The 24,518-nt window shown below is 39.4% G+C and overlaps 1 long non-coding RNA gene across 1 annotated transcript in view; it reads left to right on the forward strand.

The window, feature by feature from the left end:
- LOC148130058 (uncharacterized) overlaps positions 1-5,429 on the forward strand; it is a 190,733-nt gene extending 185,304 nt beyond the window's left edge. Inside the window, exon 5 of the long non-coding RNA XR_015750375.1 lies at positions 4,391-5,429. This is a non-coding gene — a long non-coding RNA (uncharacterized LOC148130058). The remainder of the gene's footprint in view (positions 1-4,390) is intronic.
- Positions 5,430-24,518: the final 19,089 nt, after the last annotated feature.

Genomic DNA, 24,518 nt, shown 5'->3' on the forward strand with positions numbered 1-24,518 from the left:
AGGCCAAGTTTGCCATGGTAGCAAAGAGAAGAAGGAAATCATTCAAGATTTCTATGGGAAATTATATATGCAAGAGAAGATTGATGAGGAAAGAGTTAAGCAGTACTTACAGAATGCTAATTTACCTCAGATACCTAAAGAGACTGAAAAAATGTTAGAAAGCAATATAATGATGGTGGAGTTAACTGAAGCACTCAAGAAGCAAAATAATGGAAAGGCACCAGGCCCAGATGGACTTCCGGCAGAATTTTATAAAACATTACAAGAATCATTGAATCTTCCATTGCTAGAAGTTATGAATGAAGTTATGTTAAAGAAGAAGATACCTAAATCATGGTCAGAAGCCTATATTACACTTATTCCAAAAGAGGAGGCCGACCCATTACAAATTAAGAACTATAGACCCATTTCTCTACTAAATGCAGATTATAAAATCTTTGCTTCAATATTGGCAGAAAGACTTTAAAAATATTTAAATAATTTTATCCATCCTAATCAAAATGGATTTTTGCCAAAGAGACAAATTAAAGACAATATGAGAGTAATCTTGAATACTTTGGAATACTACGAGGCACATCCTGAAAAACAAATGGCTCTGATATTTCTAGATGCACAGAAGGCATTTGATAATGTGAATTGGTGATTCATGTTATTACTGTTGGAACACATGGGTTTTGCTAGAAAATTTATTCAAGCAATAGAAGCTATGTACTATAAGCAAACGGCAAAGGCAATGATAGAGGGAGAACTGACAGACTCTATTAATATAAGAAAAGGAACAAGACAAGGGTGCCCACTATCACCTTTGTTGTTTGTGTTAACTTTGGAAGTGTTAGAAATATTAGAGATGAAAAGAATATAAATGGAATGAAAATCAAAAAGGAAGAATTTAAGCTGCAAGCATTTGCGGATGATCTGGTTTTCATCTTAGAAGACCCTTTAGAAACAGCATCAAAATTGATAGAAAAGATAGAGACATATGGAAAGGTGGCTGGTTTGAAAATAAATAAAGATAAGACAAAGATTTTGACAAAGAATATGCTATTAAGACAAAAGGAAGAACTGGCAGATCTATTGAAAATTCAGGTCACAAATAAGATCAAGTACTTGGGGATATATTTGACAGCAAGATTTGACATTAAAAGAAAATAATTATATTAAACTTAAACAGCAGATAGCGCTAGATTTGGCAAAATGGGAAAACTTACAACTGTCACTAATAGGGAGAATTTCAACAATCAAGATGAATATATTACCCAGAATTTTATGTTTGTTCCAAACAATTCCAATTAGGCTTGGAAAAGACTACTTTGAAGATTTAAATAAAATTGTGTTGAAATATATATGGCAAGGTAAGAAAGCGAGAATAAAGTTAAAACTTTTGCAAGATGCTAGAATTAGAGGAGGATTTGGTTTGCCTAATTGGGAGTTGTACTACCAAGCTACAAATCTGATGTGGGTTAAGGAATGGATAACACTAAGAAATACTAGATTGTTGACATTAGAAGGACATGATTTGTTGTTGGGGTGGCATGTTTTATGGTACAAAGGAACTAAACTTTAACCTTAGACTGTTACTATTGACCTCACCCCTTTCCTAAGAGGCCTGTAGGGGCGTGCATAGCACCAACGTGGTCCCTGTCCTATTGTTTCTCTTATTCTTTTATTTTTCTTATATGTACCCATTTCATGTATTCTCAACTATGTATACATTTATACTTATCTTGTAAACAATTGGCAAATCAAATAAATAAATAAAATAAATAAATAAATAAAACACAGGGGTATTTTAGAAGACATTATATACGGGAGTCTCTGTGGTTAAACTGGGAGAAGATTAAAAGACAATGTTATTTGAAAATTCCAGTCTGGTTATTGACTATTGAAGCATTTTCGTATCCTACAATATACAAAAAGGAACAAACAGTTTGATATGGTGAAATATTGAATGAAAAGGGTGAACTTAAATCTATGCAAAAACTAGAGGAACAAGGTGTAAAGATGAATTGGTTTTCATATGCGTAAATACATTCAAGGTATGATAAAGATTCTAAAACAGAAGGTTTCTATGATAAACTGACTGACTTAGATAAGATTTTGACAGGTACTGATGAAAAGGTGATTAAAAAATTGTATGGATATTTATTAGAAATTAAACTAGAGAAGAACAAGTTAAAGAAACTATGATTGCTTGGGGGAAGAATTTTGGATATGGGATTGATTTAGAGAAATGGCAAAAATTGTGGTCTCAAAATTATAAAATGACAATGTCAACAGCATATAAAGAAAATTTGTATAAGATGTTTAACAGGTGGCATTTTCCCCCGACAAGAATAGCAAGAATGTTCAAGAATAAATCCGAAAAATGTTGGAAATGTCATCAGACACCTGGCTCATATTACCATATGTGGTGGACTTGTGCAGATGCTAAAAAATACTGGACTAAAATGCACATGTGGTTGGAAAAAATGACAAAAAACATATAGACTTGAAACCAGAGATATTTTTATTGGGAATTTTATCTGAAATATATAGTAAAGACTTGAAATACCTGAACAGCGGCTAGGATTGTATTTGCTAAAAACTGGAAAAATGAGAAAATACCATCACAGGAGGAAATCATTAAGAAAATATTGGAATGTGCTGAAATGAGTAGATTGACATTTGAAATTAGAGAACAAGAGGATAAACAATTTTATAAAATTTGGGATCTTTTCTATCAATGGTTAGACAATAGGGTACAGTAATGAAATATGTAGACTTTTAGAAAATAATAAATATATAAAGATGTACTTCTTTCTTATTATATCTATGAAATGATTTTAGGATAGATTTGGGATGATAATATGAACTGTTATAAAATAAACGAAGTAAATTATGGTTATCTTGTAAAACATGAATGAATAAAAGTATAATCAAATGATTGATTAATAATGATACTAAGGTATTTAATTTTTGATTGACAATATGAGATTATATGTAATGTAATTGTAATTGAAGACTACGAAATGGAAACACAAAACAATTTGTAAACCAACCGGCACACTGTATGTACACCTATGGAAGATAGCTTGATGTTCTTATGTTTTGTTTGTTTATATATGTTTTTAAAAACCAATAAAATTTAAAAAAAACTTACTGCACCCATGTCTGGTTTGCCAATTGCACAGTGGCAGATAGGACAGCACTCCAGAGGGTGAACATCATTGCCCAGAGGATCATGGGTTGCCCTCTCCCCTCTTTGGAAGAGCTTTATAGCTCCCGCTGCCTTAAGAAAGTTCAAAACATTCTCAAAGATCCATCACATCCTGGGCACCCTTTTTTTTGAACTATTACCAACTGGCAGAAGGTACAGGATAATAAAAACAAGAACAAACCGGCTGAAAAACAGCTTCTATCCCAGGGCAGGAACTCTATTGAATTCTGCTGTATAGTGCAGTGTTGGTGTGGTGTCTTGGGGGTTTTCAGTTCAATGTGTGAAGGGTGAAGGATGTGTGTTTGTGTTTATTTTCATGGTCATGGTCATGATGTACACTGAAGATGGTGTTTGATTTCATTGTACGAGGTGCAATGACAATAAAGTAAACTAAAACTGAACTAAAGTGGGCTTATATCTTGGCCTGGGTGGGAGAAAAAAACTAGTTTTAAAAAGCAAAGTCCCTTTGTTGCTAAGACGTTCCCTTTTCTGTCCAGCTGTGGAGGTAACTTGAGGTGGGTGTGTGTGTGTGTGTGTGTGTGTGTGTGTGTGTGTTGAGGAAACAGTCTCTGGGAGTGGGATTAAGGGATCAAATCATGCCTTGGGTGAAGTAGTCCACAATGTAGGATGAAAAAAGTTATTTCTTCTACTTTATCCAGGCTGTGTGAAGGACACTGATTTTGGATTGCACCCTCCGGCATTTCTACATCTTAGGAGGGTTACACTAAACTTTGTGCTATTGATCTTTGTTTTCAAAAACCAGGCTACCAATAAAAAAGAACATTTTTTAAACAAGCTCTCAGAGAGAGGGGGGGAAAGAGAAAGAAAGAAAGAGAGAGAGAGAGAGACGGGAATTAAAGTGATATAATACTTTTATGGAGAGCTTCGAACCAGTTCCCTTGAGGTTCTACTTAAAACAATGTATTAACAGAGGCTCAATTGTGTTGTTTTATTAGCAAACAAAATGTTAAACATGCGTTAAGCTGGTTTTCCAGGATGTTCTGTACAAAGATGAAAGCACTGGGCCTCTGAGCACAAAGGACAAGTAAATTAATTTCCAGACTTAAACCCTTTCAGTGCTGTACCAAAGGAGGATGACTTTCCTAAATTCCTTTGCTTACTTTTGTCTGTTGTTGCACTAGTAAATTATTTTTGATTGGCTCCTGTTTTTGTCCTCTTTTATATTTTGTCCAGTGCATTTCCTGAGATTTCTGTGGGATTTAAAGTTTGTTGAAAGAGAAATGGCAATATTACAGACCCAGGATTTTGGACTGGCAAATTGAAAGAAAAAAAGGACAAGTACAAAAAATGGAAAGAAGGACATACAACTAAGGCAGAATATCAGCTGATAGCCAGAATCTGCAAAGACGAAGTCAGGAAAGCAAAGGCTCAGAACGAACAAAGACTTGCAACAAAAGTCAAAGATAATTTTTAAAAAGTTTCTTCCAATATATAAATAACAAGAAAAAAAAAATCAAGGAAGCAGTCGGTCCACTAAGGAGAGAAGATGGCAAGGAAGTAACAGGCAGCAGAGAGAAAGCAGAACTACTTAATTCATTCTTTTCATCGGTCTTCACGCAAAAAGAAACTATAGCTCAACCCACCAAAAACATAACTGTAAAAGACAGACCAGAAATAAAAGTTAAAATAAGCAACAAAAAAAAAAAAAGTTGTGGGAGTGTCATCACTTGAGACCTTCGAGAAGAGACTGGACTGCCATTTGTCAGAAATGGTGCAGGGTCTCCTGCTTAGGTGGGGGGCTGGACTAGATGACCTACAAGGTCCCTTCCAACTCTGATTATCTGTTATCTGACTCTCTAAGCTTTTCACTTTCATGAGTTATTTGGCCACTTCAATACTGCTAGGCATTTTGAAACCTTGGTAAAGGTGTCATCTGGAAGGTTTTAAAAGACAGAAATGGTTGGATTAATTTCATATTGAATATTCCCTATACTACAGCTCTTTAGGGGTCACCTAGTATACATGAAACTCATTTATTTATTATTAACTTCAGCATGGCTATACAGAAGCACAAATAATGCAACTAATACAACTGAACAAGGAAAAGGTCTCTCCTGTTAGAAAGAGATGGTAATTTCAGTCCCAAAACATATCCTAGTAGGTGGACAACTTAATTCACCAGCTCCATTAAAGGGAACTTCAACTAGTGATGAATTCATGGTGATGTTCTGATGAGGTTCTTTGCAAACTAGTTATCAGACTTGTTGACCAATTGGGGATCATTTTAATCTGTAATAAAACTTGCAGTTCATAAATGGCTTCAGCTGATTAAATTATATTATTTGAGTTGTCTCAGTGTCTCACAAAGTTATGAGGGGCATCTAGTTTTGGTCACCACAATTTAAAAATGATGTCGAGACTCTTGAAAGAGTGCAGAGAAGAGCAACAAAGATGATAGAGGACTGGAGGCTAAAACATACGAAGAACAGTTGCAGGAACTGGGTTTGGCTAGTCTAGTGAAAAGGACTAGAGGTGACATGATAGCAGTCTTCCAATATCTAAAGGGCTGTCATAAAGAAGAGGAGGTCAACCTATTCTCCAGAGCATCTGAAGGTAGGAGAAGAAGCAGTGGGTGGAAACTAATCAAAGAGAGAACCAACCTAGAACTAAGGAGAAATTTCCTGACTGTGAGAACAATCAACCAATGGAATGGCTTGCCATCAGAAATGGTGGGCGCTCCAACAATGGAGGTTTTTAAGAAGAGATTGAACAGACATTTTTCTGGAATTGTACAGGGTTCCTGCTTGGACTAGAAGACCTCCAAGGTCCCTTCCAACTCTGTCATTCTGTTACCTCCATTGATCATTGCATTCCATGTCCTGCCATCTTTTCTCCAGTTGCCTCCAGTAACCTCAGTATTTATTTTTTAAAAAATCTATGGAAATTCTCAGTCAGCCAGGTCTCCTGGTTGTCCCAAAGGTGCTTTTTTCAAGAGACAACTGGACTTTCTGGTTTTCCTTTGAAGAGGTTTTGCTTCTTGTCCAAGAAGCTTCTTCAGCTCTGACTGGATGGTGCGGAATGGAAGGATTTAGACTCCTTGCAGACAACTGGTCATTTGCATCCTTTTAGAGAACCGTTGAGGCCACCTAGTTAAGTGTCTATGGAGATTCTTAGCCATCCAGGTCATGGTTGTCCCAAAGGTGCTTTTTTCAAGAGTCAACTGGACTTTCTTTCTTTTTTTCTCTTTGAAGACGTCTTGCTTCTCATCCATTCTCATCCAACGTCTTCAAAGAAAAACCAGAAAGTACAGTTGCCTCTTGAAAAAAGCCACCTTTGGTTCTGAAAAAAAAAAGTTTCCTTGGATATCAGGATCCCTAGAGAACCTCATCCTCATTTCAAAACTCCTTCTCCTCAACTGGCTTTGATCTCTTGGAGTTCAGACCTGAAATGAAAAGTGTCCCCTTTTCAACTGACCCCAGAGATGATCTCCCTGCCTCCAAATCCCTTCAGCAATTGGCGGAGTTGAATCGGAGTCGGAGGTATTTCTGTCACCTCAACGAAGTGGCGCCATGTGTGATAAGAGAGAGAGAAAGAGAGAGAGAGAGAGAGAGGAGAGAGAGATGAAGATAGATCTATATATATATATATATATATATATATATATATATATATATATATATATATATATATATATATATATATATATATATATATATATATATATATACACACACACATACACACACACACACACACACACACACACACACACACACACACAAACAGCCATGAAATATTAGCAGGCTACATTTTGAGGGCTCCACTCATACTTTTAATTTCAGCGTTCAGCTCAGAGCCCTGGCAAGGTTTATATAAATAGATTTCTAAATTTAAAAACAAAATGTGCGAGCAGGAGGAGGGCTTTGGTCTTCGGGATGGGGGCGGGGGGGAAACGGGACGTGTGGAACAAGGATTTTCCTTCAGCGTCCTGCTAGTGATGGCCTTAGAATATATTATTCAGGGAAGGCTCATAAATCAAAAGAATGGCCCCGGAATATTCTGGAAGCTCGCCTGGACAAAGAGGTCATGGAGAGAAATCCCTTCCTTGTTCCTTAAAAGCAAGGAGGGTTTTTAAAAGAAGGGAGAAGGCGACTCGTCCAGTTTTCTGACCGATTTAGATTTAAGCTTCCTTTTGTCCCTTTTTAAAAAGCATTTGAAGAAGGTGATTGTACTGATGAAGACAGAAGCAAAACTGTACTTTCTCCTCAGAGAACAACCCTTTCCCGGGCCTCCTCCCCATCTGCACGCCAGATTTTGTTTCAATACCAGCCCCACAGCTGTCCACAGCTGTATGCCTTCCAGCTTCACACAAGAGCCTTCTTTCTCGGAGTCATGGCATATTCAGGAGCCTCTCTCTCTCTCTCTCTCTCTCTCTCTCTCTCTCTCTCTCTCTCTCTATATATATATATATATATATATATATATATATATATATATATATATATATATATATATATATATACTTACATGTATGGCATTCACTTTGTTGTTTTTCCACACACACACACACACACGTTTCACAGAATCTCATCTGATAGATAGTTTGTCTTAGTCAGATAGATAGTTTCACTAGATAGATACACACACAGACAGATAGACATATAGATACATACACATATATACATATACATATATGTACATATATACATATACATATACATATACATATACATACATATATATACATATATATATATAATATATATATATATATATATATATATACACATACACACACACATACATACATACATACATACATACATACATAGATAGATAGATATATAGATAGATATATATATATATAATAGATAGATAGATAGATAGATAGATAGATAGATAGATAGATAGATTTTCTGAGGTTTTCTGAGGTTTTGGGTATTTGTATGTGGATCTTTAGTTATTCGGGTTTTCTCCCACGTAAAATTGGAAGTATCTAGGCGACGTTTTGATGAAGTCTCATTCATCATCTTCAGGCTTGTGTCTTCGGCTTTGTGCTTCTCCGAGAAGATATATATATATAATTGCTGAATCATCCAGCAATGTGTAAAAACATGGTGCTTTCTGGAGGGTTTGCATTTGGTTCTTCGGAGAGGGACCATTTCCTTGCTCTAGGATCAGTTACCTTCCATCTCCCCCAAACACCCCCAAAAAACCCACCATCCACGAAATATTCACCTTAGTTGCTAGCAAATATTTTAGGAATTCCATCTCAGGAGCCTCCAAGAAGCACATGTACATGTGTGTATTTCTCTGGAAGGGGCCAGTGGGCCTTGGAGTGTTGTTTGTCATCACTCTAACCATTACTTATGGGGATTGCCCATAAGGTGGTATTCAGCAGGTTCTGACCAGTTCTGAAGAACCATTAGCGGAAATTTTGAGTAGTTTGGAGAACCGGCCAATCCCACCTCTGACTGGCCCCACCAATCCCGTCTCTTCTCTGCCTCCCAAGTCCCAGCTAATTGGCTGGGTTTGCTTTTGTTGCCCTGCACAGGAGAACGGAGTTGGAAAGCAGGTTAGTGGGATGGGGAGGGAATGGAGATTTTACAGTAACCTTCCCCCAGGAGTGGGGAGGGAATGGGGATTTTGCAGTGTCCTTCCTCTGCCATGACCACCAAGCCATGCCACACACACCAAGCCACACCTACAGAACCAGTAGTAAAAAAAAAATTGAATCCTATCACTGGGTGGAAAGCACTGTGAAGTGGTTTATAAGTCCAAGTGCTATTGCTATTCCTTCCTTCCTTCCTTCCTTCCTTCCTTCCTTCCTTCCTTGTGGTTAGAATGCAGTATTGCAGGTTAACTCTGCCCACACCTATGAGTTCAAACCTGATCGTCTCAAGGTTGACTCAGCCTTCCATCCTTCCGAGGTGGGTAAACGGAGGACCCAGATTGTTTGAGGGCAAGTTGCTGACTCTGTAAACCACTTAGAGAGGGCTGGAAAGCACTGTGAATCCGCATATAAGTCTAAGTGCTATTGCTATCATTGCCAGTATCTCAATTTTGATCACAGGCATGATCAAAATCCATTACAGGGATGGGCATCCATTTAATTCAATGCAGAGCTTCATCCCTGTTCTTCTTCATGCAGAAGATGGATCTATCTCTAGGAGAGTCCCACGTCTCTGGTCTTCAAGGTATTGTGTCCATTTCAGAGCTTCCTGGAATGTGGACCGTCACAAGAAGCATTACCCTAATTCCATTATTTCCAAGGGGAAGAGAAAGGAGGTGTTTTTATTTTGTTTACAAATAAGCACGGGGCAATCCACGCACATGATTGCAAATAATTAGCAAAGTCTTGCTTGTCTCTCTCCCCCAGGATCCCAATTCATTTCTGGAGGAACAAAAGAAGACCAGACTTTAAAACTTCTGAACGCCCCACCTGGTATTAATTAGGCTTATTCAATTAGGGCTGGCAACAGATTGCAATGGAGACAAGAATCGAGAGGGTAAGAAGGGAAAGCTTGTTCCTGAATTCTGAAAAGGGAATTTTGACTGAGCAGCTTTAGAACAGCAGTCTGCTCATCTGCTTACAGATTCTTTAAAAAAAAAAAAAGCAAAATTTCTAGGCACTCCAACAAGGTAGCTGTTCAGGATTATTTGAGGGGGAAAAAAAATATATGTTTGACTTGCAAGCCAACCCACCTCCTAAATCCACCAGGTTTTTTTTTTTCTACCACCAAAAATTAGTCATGATTGAAGCCTTGAGACAGAGAAATCAATTCCCCGTCCAAGTTATGGCCATAAATCCATCTCTAAATTAACCCGAACGTGTTGTTTTTAATACACGCAGAGCGCTTTCGAAAATATTTACGTTCGGTTAAGCTCCCTATTTAAATCTGTATTTTCTCTCTCACTCTCTGCAAAGTTGCTGAGACGTTTGGACAAACCAAGAAACCTTCCTCTGGCAGTGGTCTTTCAGAGGTGTTGACATGAAAAAAAATATCCCAGAATTCCAAGCCAGGATGGAGCCAATGGTCAGATTAAAGGAGTGGAATTGGTGATAGGTAGGGCGGTTTTGTTTTTGCATTTGAGTGCAACCACATGGAAATGGGTTTCCTTGAAAATGCATCCCTGTTTCTCCAGAAGCATCAGGGAAGAGATAGAGGTAGTCCTCAATTTACGACCACAATCAAGTCCAAAATTCCTGTTGCTAAACGAGGCAGTTGTGAAGGGAGTTTTGCCCCGTTTTTGTGAGCTTTCTCTCCACAACCATGGAGTGAGTTGACAAAATTACCATCACATGATCAACAGTCGTACGTGTGAAAAAGGTCATCAGTTGCTTTTTTCAGTGCTGTTGTAATTTGAAACAGTCACTAAGTGAACTGCTGTAAATTGAGGACTATCTGTACTCCAACAAATATTAAAAGGAATGGAAAGGCCTCCAATGCAACTGCCACACATAGAGAGAATAATTAAACTGAAAAGTCTGCTTCCCCGTACATAGGTGATCCCTGCTAACATAATCCATTGGAAAGATTTTGGAATCCGTTTTATTATCCAACCATTTCTTACCTTCTCAATCTTCAGTCATCATAAACTTCCTTTCCACAGTTAATTTATTTATCTTAGATTTGTTATCCCGTCTTTATTATTTTTATAAATAACACCAAGTGAGGAGCATATTTAATACACCGTCCTTCTCCAATTTTTCCCCACAATAACTCTGTGAGGTGGGTGTGGCTAAGAAAGTGGGAGTGGCTCAAAGTAATCCAATTGGCTTTCTTGCCTAAGATGGGACTAGAACTCACAGTCTCCTAGTGATTGGCCAAAAGTCATCCAGTTGGCTTTCACGCCTAAGGCAGGACTAGAAGTCATCATCTCCTGGTGATTGGCCCAAAGTCACCCAGTCAACTTTCTTGCCTAAGATAGGACTAGATGGGACTAGAACTCACCATCTCCTAGTGATTGGCCCAAAGTCACCCAGTCGGCTTTCCCGCCTAAGGTGAGACTACAACTCACCATCTTCTGGTGATTGGCCCAAAGTCACCCAGTCAACTTTCTTGCCTAAGACAGGACTAGAACTCACCATCTCCTGGTGATCGGCCGAAAGTCATCCAATTGGCTTTAATGCCTAAGGTGGGACTAGAACTCATCGTCTCCTAGTGATTGGCCCAAAGTCACCAAGCTGGCTTTCATGTATAAGACAGGACTAAAACTCACCGTCTCCCAGTTTCTAGCCTGGTGTCTTAACCACTAGAGCCAACTGGCTCTTACACAAAGCATGAAAACCCAACTAGCTTTTCATAATTCACTTTGTTTTTCTTAAAAAGTTATCCTCTGCAACCAAGAAGAGCACACACACGTTGCTCTAGCCTTCTCCACTTCCCAACAGAGAAAATATGTCATATTTCCTTTTTTATATTATTATTTATACAAGGTAGCAGCAGCCCGAGATATAAATCTTGCTCCTTTCCTATCCTTTTCGTCACTGCATGAGAGAAGCGAAAAGCAAAGATGAAACACTGTGCAAATAAACTGTAAATTCAAGGCGGGTGCCAGTCGGACAGAACGCTATGGGGCTTGAGGTGAGGGATAAACATGTAATGAGGAAAGCATCTGTCAGAGAAGCAAAGATTTGGTGAGTCAGGAATAATTCAAACAATACGTAGGAGCCACAGGAAGCTTTCCCGTCCTCCAGGAACAGATCCAGAGATTCAAGATAAAGTTAGCTGCTAAAGCAGGATACCACACACATGGCACAATGGTGTGCATGGTCTATAAGGGATGGCCAGTAAATTCAAGATGAAAGCTGCAACAGTGCCTTGGTCATCTTGACTACAGCAAGACTCAGTTCATGGGACTGCCGTAGGGGATGACGAGGCTGAGACTGATGGAGGAATCAAATGCGTCACCAGCCTCGAGTCCCTTCATGCCCGGAAGAGATCTAAGTCCAGGCCCACATTGAATTCCGTTGACTCTTATCTACCACCAAAATGCTTTGGCCGTTAGTAGGTCAGATTCCTGTAGAGAGCTTAAGCTTGCAATAAATCCTTATATATGTTTGAACTGCCTGGATTTCCTGATTTCCAAGCTTGATAACTACCCTTGAAAAGTATCCAGAAGTTTCCATTGGTTCAAATTGTGTGGCCCACATAGTTATGTGCAAGCCTAGATTTGTACCTGTGTCACCTCTCTTATGGGAGCTTCATTGGTTGCTGATTTAATTCTAGCTCCAATTCAAGGTTGTCAACTTCAAAACCCTCCATAGCCTGGAGCCAGGTGAATTGAAGGACCATCTTTTCCCAGGTACATCTACCTGAGACACCAGAGCAGGGGGGAAGGGGGAGGGGCGGAATTCTGGGAGTTGAAGTCCACATGTCTTAAAGTGGCCAAGATTGAACATCTCTGCTCTAACAGCATGTTTGTGACCTCATCATCCTTGTAGGCAAAGTCGCTATGAGAGGAATCTATGAATCAAGAATCAAAATAGGTTTAAATGGGCCATAACTCCTCCACAGAAGTTGCCATCTTGACTTTTCTGACCTCCCTGCCCCATTCTGTGGACATCCCTGCTACAGAGATCACACATGCAAAATGTCCTGAAGTAGAAGCATCCTGCAGAAGTGCTAAGCTTTATAATTACCCACCTCAACTCCAATTTTTCAGGATGCTTCAGTGGTTCCACAGCTTTTAAGAGAAGGAGAATTAAAAAAAAAAAAAAAACTTCTTCTGGAGTTAGAAGAAGATAAAATAGCTTCCCGTGAGCTAGCCTTGACACCATCCCATAATAAACATCAGCCTGTGGGCAAAGCCGCATTCCTTAGAGCTGAACTTTTTCCACCCTTCTCCTGTTATCTTGAGGTCCATTGTTTTCATTCCCTGCAATTTTGTCCATCATCAGCATTTTTTGCTTTCAACCTGGGTGCAAGCAATACATTTGCCACACTCCATTCTGTTGTGCCAGACAATCTCCCCACACCCCCACACCCCAGTTTCTAATGAGAAGTCCTTCAATTCTCCAGGACCTCATATGGAGAATCTTCTTGGTCTTTTCCTGATTCTCCATCTTGTACATCCCCGAAAGGCAATACCGATGGAGGACAAAGAACTGACGCTCAAACCTGGACATGCTTGGGATGAAATGAACGGATGGGTTTGTTTTTGCTACTTCCCCCCTCACAACCCTCCTCTGATCTATTTATTCACTGGCATTGGAAGCAACATTTATTATTGCATCCAGTATTTACCACTCCCACCAGCTGGGCTTTCTGTAAAAACGGTGGTGAGGGCCACCAATGAAATCAGATGATGAATGAATATTCAGCCCGGAGAAGGAGATGCACGGTGCTAAAACAACTTGCACAGTGACAAAGGAACAAAGGGAAGCTGTTTTATTTACAAGCAGTATCCAGGAGGCTGCTGAAATAGAAGAGCCTTAGATGTCAACTGGTGGCTGTGAGGATAGAAAACTCCTGTCTTGGGATAGTATTCTAAAAAGTCCAAATTCTTGCATTGCATGGAATAAAGGTATCTTTTATCCCACATTGTCTTTCCTTTTAACGAGGCTGTTTCATTTTATTGAGACAGTCAGTTTGGTGTAGAGGTGAAGGTATCAGACTAGAAACTGGGCGAATGTGAGTTCTAGTCCTGCTTTAGGCACAAAAGCCAGATAGGTGATCACCAGGAGAAAATGAGTTCTAGTCCCGCATTAGGTCTGAAAGCTGTCAGGGTGACTTTGGGCCAATCGCCAGGAGACTGTGAGTTCCAGCCTTACCTTGGACACAGAAGCAGCTAGGTGACCTTGAGCCAGTCACATTATCTCAGCCCAAGGAAGAAGACAATGGCAAACCATTTCTGGAAAACCTAGTCAAGAAAATTGCAGGGTCTTGTCCAAGCACACTCCAAGAATCAGATAGGATTGAACGGAATTTTAAAAACAACAAAATTGAAGTGTGTAGTTGAACTTCCACTGGCTAATAATTGAGGAGAATAGGTAGAGAATTGGAAGTGAAGCAAAGATGTCTTCCAAGTCAAATTATTGGAGACTATTGTATGCAATTTTCTTGTGGCTGTGCAGAAATATTTTGCCATAGCTGAAAAGAAGACCAATAAGGACAGTGGAAGACGGAGAGACTAAAACCTATTTTTTTAAATGTAGGTTTGACCTGAAGAAGAGAAGAAGAAGCATCATAGCAGTCTTCCAAGACTTGAAGGACTATTCCCAGGGAAGAGGAGGTGGATTGATTCACCAGAAAGTAGGGCAAGATCCAACTATGTGGAAGCATTAAAGAGAGAGAGATCCAATTCAAACCAGGAGGAGTTTCCTGATCAGAAAAGCTACGAAACATTAAAGAGCTTGCTTCCTGGATAATGGGGTATCTATGATTGGAGGCTTCCAATGAAGGTTGGACAACATTGGTGTGGGAAAGTTTGAAGATTCCTGCCCTGGACTGGGAGGCAAAGTAGAAAATCTCCAAGGCCCCTTCCAATTATATATATAATCTATATATATATAAGCGAAATACCACTCATGCATCATCACAAAATCTCCAGAACTGTAAAGGCTACAAAATTGAAATTGGGCACCTATGTTCCTCTTGGCTTCTAGGTGCTCACTAAGAAAAGATTTTTCAAAATGACCATCAGAGCATTAGTATTTCTTATATTATTATTAACACGCTCTGATGCTAAGGAGTTTTACTCCCCCTCCCCACCTGAAAAGAAATCTCTTCCAAATGCAAAACACAAGCAGAGGAGAGGAGTTTCAGTTTTAGTTTCACAGCACCAAGTAGCTTTAGTACAGAGCAGTTGAGCTAAGCCACACCCAGGTTCCTTGCTGTCTCCTTCTTCCTCACACAGCAAATACTGCTTCAGTTTCCAAACAGCCCTCAACTCTCTCACACGGAGACAGATGAATACCAATGGATGCTGGTAGGCACAGGGAGAATTTTTCTCCCCTTTCTCCTCTCTTGTGTCTAAGGCTTAGACACAAGAACAGTTTTCCCCCGAAAGCCATCCCTCTGCTAAACAAATAATTCCCTCAACACTGTTAAACAATTTACAAAGTGTGCGCTACTATTACTGTTAACCTTCTCATCACTCCTTATCACCCATCCCCTCCCATGTGTGACTGTATGACTGTAACTTTGTTGCTTGTATCCTTACGGTTTATATTGACTGTTTCCTAGTATGATTTGATTGCTTATTGAACCCTATGATTATCATTAAGTGTTGTACCTGATGATTCTTGACTCTTGACGAATGTATCTTTTCTTTTATGTACACTGAGAGCATTTGCACCAAGACAAATTCCTTGTGTGTCCAATCACACTTGGCCAATAAAGAATTCCATTCGATTCCATTTGATTCCATTTGATTCCATTTGATTCCATTCCATTCCATTCCATTCCATTCCATTCCATTCCATTCCATTCTATTCTATTCTATTCTATTCTATTCTATTCTATTCTGTTCTATTCTATTCTATTCTATTATTTTCCTTCTCAAAAATTAAGCCCAACCACATAGTTTCATAGTGAAGCACATGTATTGAGCTAGTTCTCTGAAAAGACCGCAATTTTGGAAATCCCTAAGGATTCCTCCTCAACTTTCAAGCAGCTTCCTACCTCTTCTGTCCAACCTGAGGTTTTGGAAGTACTTCCTCAGCAGTGGTTCAGAGCATTCATGTTGACGTGCAGGTCACTGGTTATGGAGGAATCGATTCTTGGGACTTCAGAGCCTTCTTTCAGCCTCGATTTGGTCAGGGCAACGAGCATGGATTTTCTGTGTTTCTTTAACCCCTAGCACAGGAGTTGTCCTACTCTGAAACCCTCCGACTTTCTAAAATGATAAATGATTTGTGTGCCTGCCATGAATCAAAGTAATGCTTTTGTGGAGGTTGGTCCAAAGGTAAACATAGAAGAAACTTTTTCATAATTACCTTTTAATCTATGTATCACCGGGGGTCTCCAGCTTTGCAGAATCACATCTGCAAACGGTGGGGCTCGTTCAGGAAATAAAAACAGTTTTGACAGCACCCACGTCCTGCCTATTCAGGGCCGATCAGGTTTAAAATAAATCAGTAGTCTCCAGGGTGCCAAGATGCAGTTTGAGAGCCTCTGCACTCCTTGAAGGTATATTGTAACTAGAGTTTCTCTGAATTTTCCAATCAGTATGGATGCTGCAGCTTAAGAAAAATATCTGGAGAAAAGGTTTAGCGAGCTGCTGCAGAAAGATTTGCAGAAGATTTCCCTACCCGCCACCCCACCCTGTGGTCTGGTGGGACTGTGGTACTTTGGTTTTATACCACGCTCCCCAACTGTGCAATGACTCAATCCTGAGTCAATGCAAGAGGAAGAAAGGTGCTACATAGATAGAGCAGTTTACATCATTTAAAACCTATCATTTCGTGGATGTCAAAAAAGGGAAGAATTAAGCAAGACAGTAAGATCAGTGTGGCAGTTAAGATCAAAACATTGGGGAGGAAAGTATCTGTCACATGCAAAGAATGACTGTCAAAGAATCACCTGATCTTTATGTGACTCAGGTATTCCATAATCTGATGTATCCATGAAGAAAGGCCTAGTCACTCCTTAAGGTACTTCTTTTTTCCCCTTCCCAATGATAAGCTGTTCCAACGATCAGCTGTGCCAGGATCCCCCTCGCTGTGGCCCAGGAGGAAAAAAATGGGGGGGGGTGCTGCCAAAGAAGAAGGAAGAAGGAAGAAGGAAGAAGGAAGAAGGAAGAAGGAAGAAGGAAGAAGAAGAAGAAGGAAGAAGAAGAAGAAGAAGAAGAAGAAGAAGAAGAAGAAGAAGAAGAAAGAAGAAGAAGAAGAAGAAGAAGAAGAAGAAGAAGAAGAAGAAGAAGAAGAAGAGAAGAAGAGAGAAGAGGAGGAGGAGGAGAGGAGGAGAAGAAGAAGAAGAAGAAGAAGAAGAAGAAGAAGAAGAAGAAGAAGAAGAAGAAGAAGAAGAAGAAGAAGAAGAAGAAGAAGAAGAAGAAGAAGAAGAAGAAGCCACGCCCACCCAGTCACATGGTTGTGCGCCCACCTAGCCACACCCACAGAGCTGGTTGTTAAAAAAATTGAATCCCACCCCTGGAAGAGAATATTTATAGCTTAGGGTTGAACTGTGAGATCGTACATGCTCTCTGAGTTGGGTTGTTTTCTTGCACAAATTTCATTACCAAACTACGTAACATTACCAATACTAGAAGGTTTTGCTCTCTTGATATATACAAGTGGTTTGTCTGTCAGTGTTGTTGGATGTTTTCTTGGTGATTCCTTGATTAGACTGTTGTTTGATGTTTGTTTGCTTGAGTTGATAGCTTCTTTATTGGGGTATCGTTTGACACTAGTGTTAATCTTGGTCTTAATCTCTGCTTATCTGGGTGTTGATTGCTGGCAAAAAGGTGTTTCAGTTTTTTTATTTCCTTTTGGCTTTTTGATTCTTTCTTTTGAATGGCATGTACATATCGTTTATCTCTATGTGCCTGTCAATGGCTGATGCCAGGTTTCTAGGAATTTTTTAGCATTTTTGGACTCGGTTTGATTTAGTGTGCTTCCAGTTTCCCAGTTGAAACTATGGTGAAGTCTGTCCATGTGTAAAGATGCCATTAGATCTTGCATGTCTGCTCTGGGCCTTTAGACAACATCCTTGTTAGCAATGTGTATGGGTCAACTTTAACCGAGATATGGCTTCTTCCATCTGTAATCAGCAATGGAGACAGTTAATCTTGGTGCATTCACGGCCTGGCTCTGATCTAGGGTGGTAATCTCAGCGTCTCCCCTTGTGGGGGAGAGGACAGGAGACCATTGCTTACCAATCTGGCAAATGTCATTAAATGCAGATAATACTTGTGAAGTTGTTAGGGGTGACATCTTAACGTTCTCAGTTCTGCTCTTGGGAGATAGGAAACACTGGGGAGAAAAGAAAACAGATTACTAATTCTACATATCTTTCTAGTTAGTAGTCCGGTAAAAGAAATATATCTCCCTATAAAAACTTATCCAATCTTCCTTTCACAAGGACATCTCCATATTTTCATTCCCCCCCCCTCATTTACAGATTAACAGAGTTGGAAGGGACCTTGGAGGTCATCTAGTCCAACCTCCTACTTCCATGTTGTTTTGATCCTAAGGAAAATGGTTGAGGATATATGAAAATATATATATATATATATATATATATATATATATATATATATATATATATATATATATATATATATATATATATTATTCAGCTTTGTTCGGTATTTTCCACGTCATTGTAGTGGTGCTTTTAAAGTTGTAGCAACGTTTCAGCAGAATCTCATCTGCCATCATCAGGCTTCTGTATTGTGTTCATCTGTGAGTCAGACTTTCACAGCCGTTTCTGTTTTAAATTTGGTGCTAGCCTACTGCTGTGCCAGAATGGTTTTTTCTTCATCCTGATTGGTTGGGAGTCTTGGTCTGTGTTTATTGGTCTTTGTTGAGGTAATTCCCCATTAAGAGAATGAGCGCATACAGGGAGACATATAGAGAGTAGTGTTGGAATAATACACACAGAGCACACAGATACACTGTACAGTAAATGTAGGTTTTTACTTCCAGAAAGGTTTAAGCAAAGTCCAAAATAAGCAATCCAAAGTCATTCACAAGTTAAATCAGTCAGTTTTCAATCCAGGGATAATCCAAATATCAAATTCCAGTGTCAAAAACAGTTCAGTATCAGACTTACATTAAATCCAGGAATATCAGTCAATTAGTAAAAATGGAGGAACGGCAATACTTTCCAACAGAAGGAAACAGAGATACACTCAGACACACTCTCTTCTGAGACTAAGACTAAACAAACCAGGTTTCTGGCTCCATCTTATGGCCGTTTGAAAAACCACACCCAATTGCAGTTTTTGCAATCTCTTAAAGACATAGTACTAAAATGATTATCCTGGTTTATATATTTCTAACCCAAATACCTGTTAGGTGACTTATATTCCTAACAGTCTTGGAGTTTGCTGTGTTCTGCTTGATTGGTGTTTCTAATATCTTCTGTCTGTTTTGTAGCTTTTTTTGTCTTGATTGGCTGACAACATTGTGTTTCCTGTATTGGAGGCTTTTAGTGCAGCTTGGCTCCGAGTAAATGGATGGCTATCATTTGTTAGGAAGTTAGGTTTCATCTGGGTGCCTGGTTGGGGTGTGTTTGAGCTGGAGGTATCAGGGGGAATCTGTTTGTGCCCAGGTTTTTGCCTGGTTTGTGGTGTGGAGATTTTTTTGTTTGTGAGTGCAGGCTTCCAGATAATTGACAGTCTGGTGGAGTCATCTCTTCTATTCATGCTTTCAGGTCTTTTTTCAATCTCTATGGCTTCTCTGATAATTCTGTAGCTGGGGTTTTCTATAGTGGCTAGGGTTTTGGTGCCATTGAAGTCAATGCTATGACCTGTGCGTTTCATGTGTTGGACTAGTGAGGAAGTGTGTTCCAGCTTTTTTACTGCATTTTTGTGTTCATCTAGGCGGGTACTTATTCTTCTATTGGTCTGTCCAATGTATGTGGCTGGGCATGATGCACAAGGGACTTCATATATGCCTTGGTTTTCCAGGTCAATTTTATCTTTGGGGTTTCTTAGGATGGCTGCTATTTTTCTGTCTGTTTTGAAGGCAGTCTTGATGTGATGCCTGTGTAGTATCTTACTGATTTTGTCTATAGTACCTCTTATGTAGGGCAGGACAGTTGTTCCATAGGTCTGTTCATCTTCTAGGTCTCCATTATGTCTCAGTGTGTTTTTGTGGATCAAGCCAGTGATTTTGCTTTTGTGGAAGCTGTTAGCTGTCAGTACTTTAATCAGGGTGCATAGTTCAGTCTTTATGTGTGTTTTGTCTGCCAGGCGTTTGGTTCTGGTGATTAGTGTTTTGGCCACGGAGTTTATCTGTGCTGGGTGGTGGTGGGATTGGGCGTTGAGGTAGCAGTTGGTGTGTGTTTTCTTCTGGTATATGGTGTGTCCTAGTGTGCCATCTGTTTTTTTGTAGATTAGTACATCTAGGAATGGTAGTTGTTTGTTTGTTTCCGTTTCCATGGTAAACTTGATTTTGGGGTGTGTGCTGTTTAAGTGTGTTAGGAAATTGTTTAGGTTTTCTTTTCCATGGGGCCAAATAACAAATGTGTCATCGATGTATCTTAACCATAGTTTGGGTTTGTGGGTGGCATTGGCTAGGGCTCTGGATTCGAATTCTTCCATGAACAGGTTTGCAATGACGGGTGACAGTGGTGATCCCATTGGGGCTCCTTCAATTTGCTTGTATCTTTGTCCTTTGTATATGAAATATGTGTTGGTTAAGCAGTGTTCTGTTAGTTCCATGAGGTTTTTGGGCGGTTGGTATTTATTTTTGATGATTTCGAGAGTTTCTTTTATCGGGACTTGAGTGAATAGTGAAACCACGTCGAAACTTATTTATAAAGATAATATATGTATATGTATATACATATACATATACATACATATATACACATACATACATATACATATGTTATCTTTATAAATAACTCAACAGTGAATATACATAACATGCATAAATGGAGGGACCGCACTAAAAACAAATTTGTTCATAAGCTGTGGGAGAATTCATTTAGTTCATGTTTAAATGCAGCAAGTGTTAATTCATATCTGAATTCAACAATTGTTGCTCAGTTTACACGTGACTTAAAATTCAGTTATTCCTTAATTTTACATGCATCTTTCATTGTCTTACAAAAAAATTCTACATATGCTAGATAAATGTCTACCAAACATGCATATGCAGTAATGAAAACCATGCACAGATTTAATGGCGTTGGAAGAAACGGATTGTGTTTCTTAGGCAAAAAAAATTTTTTTAAGTGATGGGAGAAATTGCCTCCAAACACATACAAAATTTTGTTTCATGTGTATTTGTTTGAAAAGAAAATTAGCAGAGGCGTAAGATAAATCAGTTTTAAAAAGAGAAGAAGAAAAGCAGAGGAACTGGAGTTGAGAGTCACAAAAACGAGGAGCTCAAAATAAGTTGATGGATTCAGTTGTGCCAAAACTGCAGAGTTTAGAAGAACCATGCTTTGGAACCATGTGGCCTCCAAGAACATTTAGCACAATAATGTTACCAATTATCCATCAGATAAAGAATATCTGATGGTTCAGATGGTGTCAGCCTTTAAGATTTCTTTCCTTTGCTTTGCATCTTTCGGCTGTCATAAGTAATGGGGGGGAGGGGTGAAATAGTTATGGGAAGCGAGCTGGAGGTTTCAGAGAATAAACTGTATAAATTGGGGGGGGGGGTGAGTTTCTTGTTTATGCTTCTTTCTTATGCTATGCGCAAGCGCACCTCTATCAAAATATGTCAAGGTCAACGGACAGATGCCACATCACCACCTGAAGATGCCCACATGACATTACATACAACCTTTAATTGGATGGACAGTTTGAATTATTGTGGGTGGGAATGTTGCCATCACTTTGTATATGTGATTTGCGCACTCATTTTCTCAGATTCAGAATTCCTTTGATGCTACCACTTGATTACCAGTAAAAGATATCTTTTCTCTAATTAATGGAGTCTTGAGTATTTCTTTCTTGGATTTTGAATGGAGCACCAGCTGACAGATGGACAGCAGCAAGGCTGGTTTCTAATATTTGAAGATTTATTTTCATTTCGGGGTGCTTATGAACATTCGGCAACACCACCACGGGCCAACTCTGAGGAGACCCGAAGTATTTTCAACCAGGGATAAGAACTGCCTTACAGAGTGGATTATTCAGAAGTTGTGAGAACTTCATCACTGGAAGCTTTCAAGAAGAGATGGGACTGCCATTTGTCAGAAATGGTGTAGGGTCTCCGGCTTGGGCAGGGGGGGGGTTGGACTAGATGACCTACAAGGTCCCTTCCAACTCTGTTATTCTGTATTCTGTATATGAGACTTATGAGAGCATAACTGGGTTACAGATAGGGACTTATGGACATATACATATCATTTTACAGACTCTCAAAAAGCCAGCCATGGCTGTGTTTCTCTGATCAAACCTTACTCTGCTTTCAATAATTGACAACACGTGTGGAATCTTGATGTTGAAGGCAATCCCTACTGTACAAAGAAAGAGAAATTGTTTTTAGTACCTCCTCACCAGAGATTTCTTTCCCACATTCCTGAAAAGGGAGGGGATGCCCAGCTTCTAACACTCCCAAGCTGTAAGTATCCCAAGGTCAACAGCGCAAGGCTATTGAGTCTGAAAAATGATAACGATGAAGAACGTATTGGATCACAGAAAGTTGCCTCAGTTCGTTGCCCACAGCTGCTAAACGTTTCTTACCATAAACAGGGATTTAAAGCATTTGGATTGAGCATACCTCCGAGATTGCTTAGTTCCTTTTAGTGGATTAGGGTCATTGTTGTGCAAAATTGCCATAACAATGCCATCCTACGAGAGGCCTAATATCTCCCAAATTAATGCATCTAATAACCAAGGTCAACCAAGTTCTACTACACAGAGACATTTAATCTCGCTGACATTAAAATGCAACACAATTAATTGTAATGATGCCCTCCCTCCCTTTTTAAAATCTTTTCATTGCAAAATAAAAGGATAGGAAATGATTAAAATAGGACCGAATCAGCCAGAAGTTCCCAAACTCAATAAGCTTCTTCTCATAAAGGCCAGTCAGATGCCTACAGAATAATAATCAATAGGACATGGAAATCAACCATTCAGTAACTTCTCTTTACATGCTAGCCGTTGGTTTGACCTGGTTTACACAGCCTACTAGCATGAATAAAGCATGCGTAAATTGCAATTTGTACAGCACATTAAACTAGAAACCCTAGTTGGGTTAAGGATGGGTCTCAAAAGTCCACTATTTCAGAAATGAGTAAAGCATTTTAGTGCTTGAGTAAAGAAAGTTTATCTCTTAGCAGGAGATAAAAAGTACCTAAAAAGTTCGTACTGCTATTCTTGTTAAGTAACCTGGTTTAATATCATCATCATATCTTTATTATCATCAATGTTTGTTAACAGTAGCATTTGTCTGGAGGGGGAAAAAATCACAACTACTCATCAGCAACCATTTTAAAAATGCAGAGTAACTAACCAAACCAATGACATCATAAACTAATAATAGAAATATAAACAAAAAACATATTAGAGTCATTGACATAAGAGTTATCTGAGATGCCCTAAATAAAATCTCAATTAAAAGCACAAGAAACAGAATTAAGAGGCTGGAGACTATTATTAGCAATTGAAGAGATTGCTCTTTTCTTTCTCTTTATTTGCCAATTGCTTTTTCCAAATCAGCCACAGTTAGTCTAGCGAAATAACCCAGGTTTGAATCCCAGAAGGGTATAGCTAGCTAACGAGAGCTAAATAGCTTGAAATAGATCTATACCAGTCAAAACCATACCACTCAAAATTTCTGTGACTGGTTGTCCAGAACTGGTCAGAACCTGCTGAGTACCACCTCTGCATGTATTATGTACATACTTATACCAGTTTATACTTGTATGTTGATATGTTCTGTTCCTACTTACACTCGTTTTTCACATACAGGCTTGACAAACTAAACTAACTAAATAAAAATAAATAAGAATAAACTTTTCCTTCTTTTAAATGCAAGCTACTTTTCCTTCTTTTATATGCAAGCTACTTTGCTGCTTGATTGGGCTGCCATCCCTAGTCACCTTTTGCTGTAATGAGAAGAAGAAGAAAGAGTTGTGGTGTGTGTGTGTGTGTGTGTTTTTTTAATGTCGCAAAGGCTTTTGAATTTCATTCCTCCGGAATCCGAGACAGATGGTTTTAATTTTCAGCCCAGGGTCTCCTGCCATGGCTAGGAGCACCAGCCTCCTTCTGCTTTGTTCCTTCCAGCCTCTGGCTCTGCAGGCGAAGCACTCCTGGCAGAGGTTTGTTGCTACAGCGGAACTGGCTGGGGGAATTGGGGTAAAAGGTGAATATCGGCAGCAGGAGGTCTGCAACGCTCAAAGCCAGACCCAATAGGTTGAGTTTCTCTCTCCTCCCTCGTTGGCATCCCGCAGGCATTAAAACCCTCACCTGGTCCCCTAGTCAGAAGCAGTGATGCAAAGTTGTTGAAGCATTTAATAACAGAATAACAGGGACCTTGGAGGTCTTCTAGTCCAGCCCCCTACTTGGGCAGGAGAATCATTTCAGATGAGAGGATCTCCAGTCTCTTCTTTAAAAACCTCCAGTGATGGAGCACCCATGACTTCTGGAGCAAAGTTGTTCCACTGATTAAATGTTCGAACAGTCAGGAAATTTCTCCTTAGTTCTCGGTTGCTTCTCTCCTTGATTAGTTTCCATCCTTTGCTTCTTTTTCCTGCCTCCTGGTGCTTTGATCCTCTTTTCTTTG

This window comes from Notechis scutatus, chromosome 7 (assembly GCF_049901735.1).
Source record: "Notechis scutatus isolate UNSWTSFEM ecotype Mainland chromosome 7, rNotScu1.2, whole genome shotgun sequence".
In the NCBI taxonomy this organism is placed as follows: Eukaryota; Metazoa; Chordata; class Lepidosauria; order Squamata; family Elapidae; genus Notechis; species Notechis scutatus.